Source organism: Cuculus canorus, chromosome 2, assembly GCF_017976375.1.
Source record: "Cuculus canorus isolate bCucCan1 chromosome 2, bCucCan1.pri, whole genome shotgun sequence".
NCBI classification, from domain to species: Eukaryota; Metazoa; Chordata; class Aves; order Cuculiformes; family Cuculidae; genus Cuculus; species Cuculus canorus.
Genome location: NC_071402.1, coordinates 131,830,621 through 131,843,414, shown reverse-complemented (window position 1 = coordinate 131,843,414; position 12,794 = coordinate 131,830,621). Strand labels below are relative to the sequence as shown.

General features: G+C 38.0%; 1 protein-coding gene across 1 annotated transcript in view; it reads right to left on the bottom strand.

Moving 5' to 3' along the window:
* The window catches only part of THSD7A (thrombospondin type 1 domain containing 7A), a 280,961-nt gene extending 269,228 nt beyond the window's left edge, over nucleotides 1-11,733 (bottom strand). Inside the window, exon 1 of the mRNA XM_054059364.1 lies at nucleotides 11,575-11,733. The gene's annotated coding sequence lies outside the window, so the exon portion shown is untranslated. The remainder of the gene's footprint in view (nucleotides 1-11,574) is intronic.
* Nucleotides 11,734-12,794: the final 1,061 nt, after the last annotated feature.

The following is a 12,794-nucleotide window of genomic DNA, read 5'->3' as shown; positions in this document are numbered from 1 at the left end:
ACCTAAAATGACACTACTCAACATTTTGTTTCCTTTGACTCAGAATGGTTTCTCTGGTGAATAAGAAATTACAAACAAAAAAAAAAACAAAACAAAAAAAAACCCTATAATGGGTCATAGAGGCTTTAACAGCAAATATCATAGACTCATAGAATGCTTTGGGTTGGGAGGGACCTTAAAGATCATCTGGTTCTAACCCACCTGCCATGGGCAGGGGATACAGGGAATATATATCTAGAATTAAGCCTAGGTCATGCCACACGAAAATGCAGAAGATCTGTATACACAAAAAAAACCCTGAACTCTCTGAATGTTATTACACAAATGCTTGGAGAAGCATCAGCTCTATCTAAACTTCACAGGTGAGCTCCTTTTAAAGTACGTGATGATTTTTTTTATTTTCTATATAGCTATAAAGAGGTAAGTTTTCTAATTGTAATGAAGATATGAAACAAAAAAAATTACCTTAAATCATTTCCCAAATGCAGTACTTATTAGGAACTAGTCACATTGTGCATATTTGTATAATTTAAGCTGCAGCCTAGTCTCTTCTACTATTTACATCCTTCAGCATCCTAGCTTGTGTCCATGCCCAATCTTAAATACTGGAAGCATTTAAGCTTATACACTTAGTTAAGAGAACTAATGGCAGCAGACAAGTAGAAGAATGTGTTAGACATACTGACAACTGTTAACTTACTCTCTTACTGTAGTCTTGCCACACATTATTTTCAATTGGGAGAATCATTCTTCCGAAATATTACATAGGCGACTAATGACTATTAGCTTAAAAACTGTTACTTAAATTAATTACTAACAGATTTCTTTTTTAATTATTCATTTATTTTGGAACTCTATAAAGCTTTATAACATGAGTAGTTAAATAAATGTTTTAGCTCTGACCTCAGTCAGAGTTTCTTCCAAAGAGCATCCTTTGGCTGATGAAGCCTGAAATCAGAACCTCAGCTCTTCTTGGTACTGTAACCCTCCCTCTTTAGGGTTCACAAAGGAGTTTTCTATGCATTAGCAATCTTTTCCATTTGTATTTCTTAGAGAAAAAGTCTCTGTTGTTCAAGAGAAACAAGCAAACAAAAATGACAGAAGTTAATTTTTAAAATGTTTCACAAAACAATTTTTACCCAAAGTCATTCTTCCTACACCACACGCACTGAATGGCAATCAGCTGCCAGCCTCAAGTTGTGGTTCAGTCCATGTAATGACATTACAATAGGAATTTGCTTATAGGGCTTACCACGAGATTATACAGAACAAGCTTAAAAAAAAAATCACAGAAGTTAAACAAAAGGATTCTAATGACTTCAGTTGAATAATTTGCTTTCACTTTTACATTATTACAGTAACTTGTGTTAGTCTTCATTGTCTGTACTTTATATTTAGCAAGAAGAGGCACAAAATGTAATAGAAAAGGGCCTTTGTTTTCTCAGTAGCACTTTTATGTGAAGTTATGCCCCAAGCATACACAAATTGCCGCGGCACTCAGATGGGAGGCACTACATTCCACTGTTTCCCATGAGCGAGCCTTCTCTTATACAACAAGTTCACACTATAAGCTGATTGTAGTACAATTGTGTAAAATACTTTCTCTTTTCCACTAATAAGATTGCTTCTAGCAATTTTGCACATTGACTAAGCAGCTAGCTCACTAAAATCGCTACACGATAAAGAACTAAGAAGCTTTCTTCTTTCCAAGACCAGAAGAAGAAAGAGATAATCCCAAATGCTACTAAAAACTTCGATGAAGCAGGCAAAATTGTAGCAGAAAACCACTGAACCTTTGTAGCACAAAACCACATTTGTTAGAAGCCCAAAATCACAGTTAGTTGGATGGGGTTTGCTTAGAAAGCCCTGCAAATTAATAAATTAGGAATGGTGTAAAGACTATGTAACAGTGGTCCAAGAGGATTCCACCTAAAAGATGTGTTTCCATAGTCTTTGATACTAGTGGATCAGATCATACCACTGCTTTGTGTCCTGGATTATTTCTATACCCATTTTCCTTGTTCTTAAAGTGGGCCTTGTGTACACTCACAGGAAATTTGTTAAGCCTGACTAGATCAACATGTGAAAAAATTGAACTACAACAAAATATTAGTATCAGTCAGTGTCAAAATTTCAAGCATCAAGTCTCCTTTTGATGATTACAGGTTCTCACATATAGGGAAAACAGAGGACAGGCCACCCTTTTATACAGGGTGCTTAGCAAAATAAGAGCTGTTTGGACTTAACTAGATTGAAGGGGATGGAAAAGTTCAGAGGGAAGAGAACAACATAATGTCATGCTTTTACTAGGGTAAAATTCTTTTTTTTTTTTTCCTAAGCAAAAACAGACTGAAATTTCTGTAAAACTTTCAGACTCGAAGTCAGATAATGTTACTGTTCTATGATGCATAGTTAATATTGTAAGAGGCAGAATATCTGGCTTGCTGTGTTTTACTCTGTGAGAAACTATAGTGCACTAGCACAGCTGGAGGCAAAGTTCAAACAAAAACTATTAGAGACTTCGAACACCAATCAAAGCAGCACTGCTTTGCAACAAAGTATCAGTGCTATAGCAAACTCAATTTTCGAAAGCAAAACAGCAAAACAGCAAAATAGCATTTTAGTTTAGAGGTACCCAATTACATAACTGAAAAGCAACAAAGCATTGAAAATTATAAGTAACTGTTTTTTGGACATATAACATCTTTTTAGACATATCTGACTAAATGCAACGTGAGCCTCATCTTATTGGCTCTTATCCAGACATAAATTATAATTAACTTTACTTATTGAATAAGACTCTCTGATGAAGAAATAAAGCAGTCCCTAACTCAGACGCACGTTTAATTTATGAACTCTTTGAATGGGGCTAAATCACTGGCCAAACATCAACATTTCTACGCATAGAAAAAGTTGTGAAAGCTTGATTTTCCTCCAGCCTAGTTTCTGAAGTCCCAGTTCAAAAATATAGGTCAAGTTTCCTACAGTCTTCAACCTTTCTCAAAGTCAGCTTGCACAATGCAAGCCTGACCCATTTTGAGTGGGTCCTTCAAAAATAAATAAATAAATAGGGTGGCTGCATCACTTTTCATACTGTATTTCTGCATTGAAGGTCTTGTATATGAAATATATTAGCATTCGAATTCCATAGCATGAAGAACAGATTGCTGTGAACTCACATTTAACTGGAGGCTGATTAATTAGCTCAGGGTAGATTAGCTCTTTCTGCATTTTATTTAATAATTCCTACAGTAAGAAAGTGTCAATATAAAGGTTGAGCACAATGGAAAAACTATTACTTTTTCTGACCATGACGCACTCGTTCCATTAAAGGAAAAAAACATGAAATATCAGCAACTATGATGTTACGTTATTATTATACTGTTTCCTTCTTTTGGGAAGATAAAGAATGACAACTCTAACTCAGTTCTAGTATTTTCTTTTGAAACAGACAAATGGGAAATATTAGGACATGGTTGCAGACAAACTTCTAATTAGCAAAACCCACATAAATACTATCCTAAATGGGAATGTCAATTGAAAAATAACGTTCTTGCAAATTTTTACACTAAAATTCACATTTCCTAAGGCATTTTTAAAAACAGATTCATTCTGATTATCAAACAATCTTGAGAAGTAGTTCTCAGGTTTTTTTTTTTTGTCACCTCAGCCTGCCCTACATCCAAAGCAACTGTATCACTTTCAGCACAGCAAAAGCCGGCATATGTGAGCTCTCTCTGTAAAAGCTCCTGCTAATACATTTTGAGGTGTTATTTCAGGTAAAAATAAAGTGAATTTCTTAATATACACACTGCAGATTTTCTCTGAGGATAACCATTATGAGAAATTCAGAAGTTCACTGATAAGAGGAGTTGCTCTGGTAAAAGGACTTTCACAGCCTGAGAAAGACTATCTACAATCTTGGTCCTTTAATCTCTCAGAATACAAACTAATGCTATATCTGGGATGTAGCTCATTATTAATAGTTAAATATCTTTAAATGGAATGGCTTTGAAGATCACTTCCAATATGAATAGATTGCATTTACATAAGGCTTTCATTTTCAAGGACAATGCTACAGGGTCCCTGCATCTGATATACATGTGCATATATATATATAAACTTCAATTTGCATGCAAACACATAATTACGATTATAAATATGTATCCATTCATAAATATAAATGCATAATCTATCATCTTAACTACAGGTTTTGAGACTTTAATATCTAAGGGTATATGATATGCCAAAGTAATAACAGACTTCAATCGAATCATAACAATTAAAGTTATACCAGTTATATCAGAAGATTACTTTTGTGCAGAATGTAAATACAGTAACTTTCATTTATTTTAATATGCTCTGAAAATGTGGAAAGCAAGATATCTTTTACAGAGGAATCCTGGGGAAAAAAAGCTTTTTGCACTACTTCATACAGTATAGACATTTCAGTCAAGTAAGATTTGCAGAAAGACTTACTTCTCCTGAAAACTCACCAACAAGACTTTCAAAATTTCCACCAGTTATTTTTAAATGATGTAGTAAGGCCAGAAACTTTATATTGCGTGAAACAAACAAATGGACTGCTAAAAAAGTAGAAAGAAAATCTTCTGTTCTAAAATACCTTATTTAGCAAGTAGTACTAATTCACCTTCAGTGAAATCAATTATGCTTGCTATGCAATATTTGAAAGGTACACAGTATTGTAATTTACCTCTTGCGCTTCTCTACACATGTACTTCTCCATCTACACAGACTGAATTTGACCAGAATATGTAACTAACAGAATCAAGACAGGAAATAATCTACCATTTTAAAAAATCCTTTCTAAACAAATGTAGGTTAACCCTTTCCTCAACACCAGCTCATGAATTCAAACAGGGAGGACAAAATACCTCCACCACTGCAGCAATATGGGTACTGAGGAAAGATGTGAGGAGTATAACTTATTTAAATAACTAATCTTTTACCAGGTTGTCCATTTTTTTCAGGCACTACAACTATGCAGTGTTTCAAAGTTTATTTTTCCACAATTACTGTAAAAGCCTTCCACAACATAACATTTGCATCTTCTGTATTGCATCCCCTTTCCAAGTGTAATGAGCCTCAAAATCCAAGATTGATTTTGGCTTTACTCTGATCAATACTCATCTCCAGTATATATTAGACTTTACATTGACGTAAACAAAAAGAGTCATTATATGTATATTAGTCAATCTACCAAAGCATGTATTAAATTAAGTTCACAGACCACAAAAGGTGTATTGTTACAACTGTTTCTGTCTGGGATTTCTATCCATCATCCTTGGTAAGATTTACACACAACTGATAATTCACATAATCACATAGTCACTGTAGCGGACTTCAAGATTGTCCTCCATTATTTTAAGATCAATCTTTTTGTATGTATGTATAATTGAAGGAACATTACCATAGCACAGTTACTCGACTGTTAGAATCCATTCTTACAAACTGTAAAGTCATTGGGAGAAAATATCTCCCCTTCAGTGACAGAAATGAACTCTTGGAGACTGAGGGGAAAACTGAAATACTATGTTTATATTTTAAGTCGCCCTGAAAGTAAAGCAGGAGAAGCTTTTCCAGTCAAAAGATTTTGACCATCACACTTCAGAAGAATCATGGCACCCAGAAGCATATTCATATAAAGCTCACTTTTAAAAAACACAGATTTCTGATTAGCTTTTTTATGGTATTTGCTGATGTCAAAATAAGACTATAAAATCTAAACATGCATTAAAGTAGGTGATAACATTATGACAATTGTTACTCAGTGATCTGGGGTAGGCTCCTCATCACTTTTATTCTCAAGTCTCAAGGTTAGCAAAAACACTAAGACAAGAGAAAGATCAATAAATATATAATTCCTAATTTTTAAAACTATAATCAGTTCATTTAATGCTTTTGTTGTTCTTTTCACAAAATGTAATTTTGCCTCCCTATGACAACACAGGTTTAGATAGAACTATTTGCATTTCAGATAGATAACGCAATTTACTCTTTGCATAGTAAAGACCCCTTATTGTAAGTCATTTGAGGCAATAATTATGTGTTTATTGTCTCCCTCAGGCCATTTATCCTAAATTAAACAATTCTACAACCTAGCTGAAATTTTATTAAGCAAAAGGAACACTAAATACTCCATGAATTTTCCAGAAGTCTAAATAAAATAAAATAAAATAAAACACAATACTGTTCATATTTCTTTTGTTAGTTCCCACAGCCACTTAAGTACAATACTAATAGATCTTATGTACTTACAAGTTTTACATATCAACAGCATATTAGCAGATACATAGCATAACAGCATACTAGCAGATACTAACAGACAGGAGTAGGCAGAATAAAGTGATTAGTAACCAAACAAGAGGGGAAGCTGCTTAAAAAATAAAAAGAAAACAAAAACCAAAAAAAGTAGATGGTAATCAACGAGGACATGAAAAGCCAGAGAGGAGGCAAATAATTTCATAAACACATTGAAATATTTTCAAAAACATCACCCAAGTTTCCGAACAATTGCTTAAACATGTCTAACACAGCTCTTTCTACACTGGCCAGAGTGAAGATGCCCACACTTCAAACTCAACTGTCTGATGCCTTTTGGATTTCCACTTCCATAACATGAGAGCCACTATCGATCATCTAGGGCGCTAGGGCAGAGAGGGGCCTAGTATCGCTCATCCTGCTCCATTTGACATCTACCAGGGTTGAAATTATCTATTTAAAGTATCTTTCTAGTAGAGAAAATTGGGTAGAAATTAATTACTTCTGATACAAAGAGACAAGCAAGTAGTCTCAAAGTATATGGGTTACCTACGTAGCAGTAAGCAAAACATTATTATTTCCCAAATTTTGTCATTCTGACTTTAGCCAGAAAGAGTACAGCACATCCTCTACAATGACCACTAATGGATTAATCCAAAAGACATCTCCAAGGAACAACTGAAAGCTAAATAGAAGCCTGTGCTATTATCTGAAATGTGAGTAGTTCCACTGAAGATGCTGGCATGCCTCACAAAAGCAAAATGACACTTTCTTATGCGCTACACAAAAACAGAGCAGGAAAGAAATAGAAGGAGATTCTCCACATTAAAGCTCTTCTAAACTTGTCTTTCCCTTCCTGTTAATATTCTCTGTCGTTGATAGCAGAGTTTTGGCTCCACAAACTACTGCAGACACTGTCCTTGCTGTTCTTTCTATTTTAGGGTGAAAGAACAATCTTTGAAAAAGTCTACATTGCCCATTTTTCCATATTCCTTTTATGAAATGGCTATGATTCAGAATCATTTTAAATATTATGTGTTTTCAAGGGGAATTTATAAGAGCGTGTCAGGTCATACAGAGAGGGAGACAGTCCTGAGTGGACAGAGGAAAGAGAGCAGGAGGCATTAATCTCCCCCTTCAGGCAGCCTAGAAGAGGGCTGTTGAAGGAAAGGCAAAAGAAACAAGAATAGAGGGACAAGCTGTACACAATACGGCTTTAGCCTGCTAAGGCGCAGACAAGCAGCTTAAACCTGACGTAGAAGAGAGGTCACTTGAGAAAGGTTAAACAATGGCAAGCACCAAAAAAGAGCAATGGGTTTCTGAAGCTGTATTTTGAACAGATTGAAGGGGAACTGGATTGGCATGTTACATGGCATGATATTTAAAGCTTTGACAGAAGCTAAATGCAACTATTTCCCTGGACCCATAGTACCGCTAAGAATATAATCCACTCAGGAAAACAAACTCCATCTTAAAATTTCTGCAGGATTTTGCCAGCCCTCTCTGCTGCCATTGGGTGTTTCAGAATCCATTTGCTCTAATGGGGGAATGTTCTCCAAATTTCTGCATGAAAATTTTATCAGGAGTAGTAGATACTCAGTTGTTCTCCTGCCAGCAGAGTCTTTTATGATAAGGTTCTTTCTCCGTTGTGTTGATCCCTTCCCAAATTTGCAGATAGGGTTCATATCCTACTCAGCTGTCATTTGACTTGGTCAAACAAACCAGGATCACCCTTATCTCTCTGTACAAGCCAGGCTTAGTATACACTCAGACCACCTTCTTAGCTCTTCTCAGCACTTGGTCCAATTTCAGCTACTCTTCTTAAAGATCAGAACATTTCACCTCATTGGAAGTCACTGCATATTTTATTAGATCTTTCAGAACCATCTGTCCTCAGGCTTCATAAAGTTATATTTTGCTTTTTCAATTACTACATTATATTGGCAGTTCAGGTGAATATTTCCTTTACTTCTAAATCACCACTTATGTTTCTATTACAGAACAAATCTTATATACATTATGAAAATGAGGAGTAATTATTAACAACATAATTCCAAGCCCTCAACTTCATTACCTTGTGACGATGACCTTTTTGCCAAATACAGACCAGAGGAGAACAGGAACCCCGTCCAGACACCTGGGTTTCATTCATAAATTTCAAGCAAGTTGCAATACCACCACAAACCACAAGCCAACAATCTGGAAGTCAAGGTGGATTCTCAAATTTCACAACAGGAAGATTTAACGTGTAATTTGCAAATGAATTCCAAGAGGACTAATACACATAATTAAGAAAAATGGGTCTTCTGACAGCAGGATTTAAATGGAAAATTGATTCAACTGGAAAATTGTTAACAGCCTGCAAACTGAAAACCCAATTCTTGTATTATTTGGGTATCTTCTTTGCATGGGGTAGTTTGAGGACAGGGCACAGTTCTGACAGGCAGTCTATGCTTATGATAAGTAACACTACCAGCTCAAAGGAGATATCGAATATGTTTAGCTCATGAATAGTTCTATTTCTGCAAAAAAAGAATAACTTCTACATCAGAACAACCCAGAGGAGCAGACTGAAATCTGTGATGTAAGTACATATTAGCATTCTAGCTCATCTTTTCCTGTACCTCCTTCACCACACATTAAAAGCTGGTTTCAAACCCTGTGGGGTAAAAGTGATAAGCACATGAGAAAATAAACAAAGTAGCAAGAATTTTTGTCATTTGATTAAAGAAACAATCTCAGGATATCCATTATATTATATACACATTGCCTTTTTACACTAAGAACACAGAGCTGGAGAAGGTAGACTATACTATGAATAAGAATTAAGTTAATACAGTTTTGCAGCTGTTAAGGCAAAAAATAAAATGCTTTCTTTTCCTGATTACATTCTAACTCTATTTTGTATACATTGATTAACTATAGATTAATTGTGATAAAGCAGTGACTTGCACCTTTACAATTTAAGTGGTCAGGGAGAGAGAAGTGACAAAGAATGTCACACAACTTACATTGTTGCCAAAGGAAATACTAAGAATGGAAGCTATGAGATTTGACTACGTCAGTGGGATCATTAATTCAATAAGATTTTTAGTATCAAATGCAAACTAATCATTAAAATTATTCCTTTATCCTCTGAAGACTTTAATGTTTCAATACAATCCAATAAAAACATGGTAGCTTTTGTGTACTGAAGGGAAAGCCCAACTGAGACCAACTATAGTTCCCCTCACCCTCTTTTATGGCCAGCTGTGGCAAATACAGTATGTACAACTGCCATAACACACAGTACACTGACATGATATATAGCCTGTAGAATTACTGTATCAGAATATTATCACTTTGTCAGCTTCCCACTACTCCCTTTTGTCATAAAATGTACAATGTGTGAAGATAAATGTGCCTAACCTCAGCTGGAATTTCTGGTATGTTGTACTGCCCATTAAAATGAACTTATAAAACACCAGGAATAAAATGATAGTTGCTATAGATGTCCTAAAACTCTTAGTTTACAAAGACAAGTCCTCACAATATTAAGCCTCAGTTGGTTTCAAGGGCAAAAAATGTGGGCAAAGTAGAGTAAGTTCCATCTCACCACAAAACTTGCATTATTCCAGTACTGACATAAACCTCATGACATTTCTGATAATTTCAGGTAAGAAAAAGAAACATCACTACAATCCTACTAAAACTCAGGTCAGAACAGTTCTAACAAAATTAACCAGTCACACAAATCTTAATTAAAAATAGTCTGAAATTATTACCTAATATTATACCAATGGCCTTAACAGGAATCAAGTGATTCCAAAACAAAGCCAATAGTATTTCAAAACAGTAACACATCCTGGACAACATGTGCCTAAAAAATCACCTGCTCCCCAAGCACAGTGTGCTGTTTTTAAGCAACTTTGAGAGCATTCATCTCCCTCTGCCTTCCAGATACCCTCCAACAGAACTGTCAAGAAAAAAAAAAACCAAAAGACTTTCTCAATAGGATCTTTGGAAAAGACTAAAATTAGGAAATGACGGGATAGGTCCTGTGACCTATAGGTAAGTGGCAAATCATTTCAATATGTTATGCTACAAACATTAAAACTAAAGGTGTCTCAATCATTTTTTTTTTTAAAGTGGACATTTTTAACAAAACACAAGAGTCTATTTAGTCACTTTAATCAGTGCAGTTCCATCAGACATAGTGCTGATTTATCTATCGCTAAATGTAGCGACGTCAGAATTTTAACTCAGAATGAAGCATCCCAACCTTAAGTGTTACACATCAAACGGTGCATACTAAACACAAAAACACCTCCATAACTCAGAACTAATTATATTCAGTTTCCATAATACCACAATTTACATTTTGTTGAAGTAGAGTTGTTCAAAGAAAACAGAATCACCTTGAATTTAACTTTATGCCTATGGCTTTTACCATAAGAGTGATTAGTCTTATGCCTTTTTCTTCACTTTCCTTTTGGCTGTTTAACAGTGCTGGAGGAGAACTCTCAACTTATGAGGCAGAAGCTTGTCCTCATCCCCTCGGCTCTCTTTTCACGTGCCCATTCGCCACTATTTCAGCATCAGCATCCCCAGTCCTGTCACCAAACACCCCATAACCGCTTAAATAACAGCCCTGAACGCTTTCAGACAGAGTTGCGCTTCTGTTGGTGCATAAAGGGAGCAGCTACAACCCAACTCCTGCAAAGTTATTTGTCACGTGAGATTCTTTTTTGTGCCATGCCTGTCAGAGACAGCAATTCTTTGCTTTCACAAAGCAACTTGACGGTTCCACTCCTGAACCGCGGGCTCGGTTATGGCAAACCTGGCAAACCGTGTCTTGGTGGCTTCTTTGCACTCAGCGTGTTCTTTTCTTTTTATAGGCATGGCTTCACGCCACGCTGTTTCGTTTGCACACCCCCACCCCTCAACGAGCGTTGCCACAGCCCGGCAGCTGCTCCTATAAGGTTGTTAAACTCTGCCTAACAGCTACGAAACTCCCGAGCTGCTTTCCAGCTTTCCCAGCCGGGCGTCCCACCGCCCTGGCGACCACCAGTATGTCCAGAACGAGCCCCCGGCTGACTCCCTCACAACCGAACGGCTGGGCTCGACGATCTAAAAGGTCTTTCCCAGCCTAGTGACGATTCGAGGACCAACCCGTCTCGGCTCAGCAAGGTCCCGGGGTACCGGAGCGGGGACCAAGCGCAGGTGGGAACCCGGTTCCCACACCGCCCGCCCGCAACTTTCCTCACGCCCCCCCTCACCCCCCGCCACCAGCGCCGCGCGGCTGCTGCGCACCTTCTCCGCACCTTTTCTTCTTCTGCGGTGGCTCCGCGACTCCGGAGCGGGATGAGCCCGGAGAAGACGCTCCCTCGCAAGGGGTGGACGCCCTGGTTAGCACCACGCGTCGTCCCACCCGCTGCCCTCCTCCTGCGGCGGGCTGGATCGGGAGGAGGCTCCCGGTGCCCCGCACCGCCTCCCCCCGGCATCACGCGTTCGCCCCTCCCCGAGAGCCAGCGGCTCCATCCGCAATGCAGCTGCGGCTGCTCCCGCTCCCTCCTCCTCCTCCTCTTCCTCCCCGGCCCGCTGCCCCATCGGATCCGAGCGCCCCGCGGACGGACGGACGGACGGACAGAAGGAAGGGTGACGCTGCGGCTGGAGTGGGGGCTTCTGGCGCTGGAGTGCCGACAGGAGAGGGACGCGAGGAGAGAGGAGGAGAGGAAAAGGGAGAAGGGGGAGAAGGGAAAGAAAAACCACGAAAAGGGGGGAAAAAAACAACGAAAAGGGTGTTATTTCCAAAGGGACTTTTGCAGGCTTCTTCTCCCCTCAAACTTATTCCTGCAGCGGAACCCTGGGACGGGGCGAGATTAGCATCATAGAATCATAGCATCATAGAATCATAGCATCATAGCATCATAGAATCATAGAATAGTTCGGTTTGGAAGGGACCTTAAAGGTCATCTGGTTCCAACCCCGCTGCCACGGGCAGGGACATCCCACTAGATCAGGCTGCCCTGATTAATTGCTGCGTGTTAGGAAGAAAATGATAGATGCCATTAGTCAGGGAAGTTATAAGTCATCCGCATTTGTAGATGGAATTCAGAGATTAGCTGGGACAGATGGCAGGCGAATGCGGTGCTCTCCAGGTATGGTGTAAATCACTCAACTTCTGGAATTATTAAACAGCCAGTGCCAGAATCTCATACATCATCTTAAAGAGAAGTGTTTCTTAGGAAGATGAATATCCACTTCATATTATGAAAGAGTGTTTCCAATCGCTGTTCCATTTCCCTTTCTAAATAATGACACAGTTTGGGTTTCCTTCCTGTATGTCAGAAACCACAAACCTGAAAAAGAAACAAGACTTTTCACACAGATACATTTTAGATATGGGTTAGAAGCAAAGCCAAGCAAAGCACAGGAGGACCCAAATACTTTAATGCCTTTAATGCCCTTTCTGAAATAAACAGGCAAAATTTTAAGTTAATAGGTGTGTGCTAATATCTCCAATAAATTTA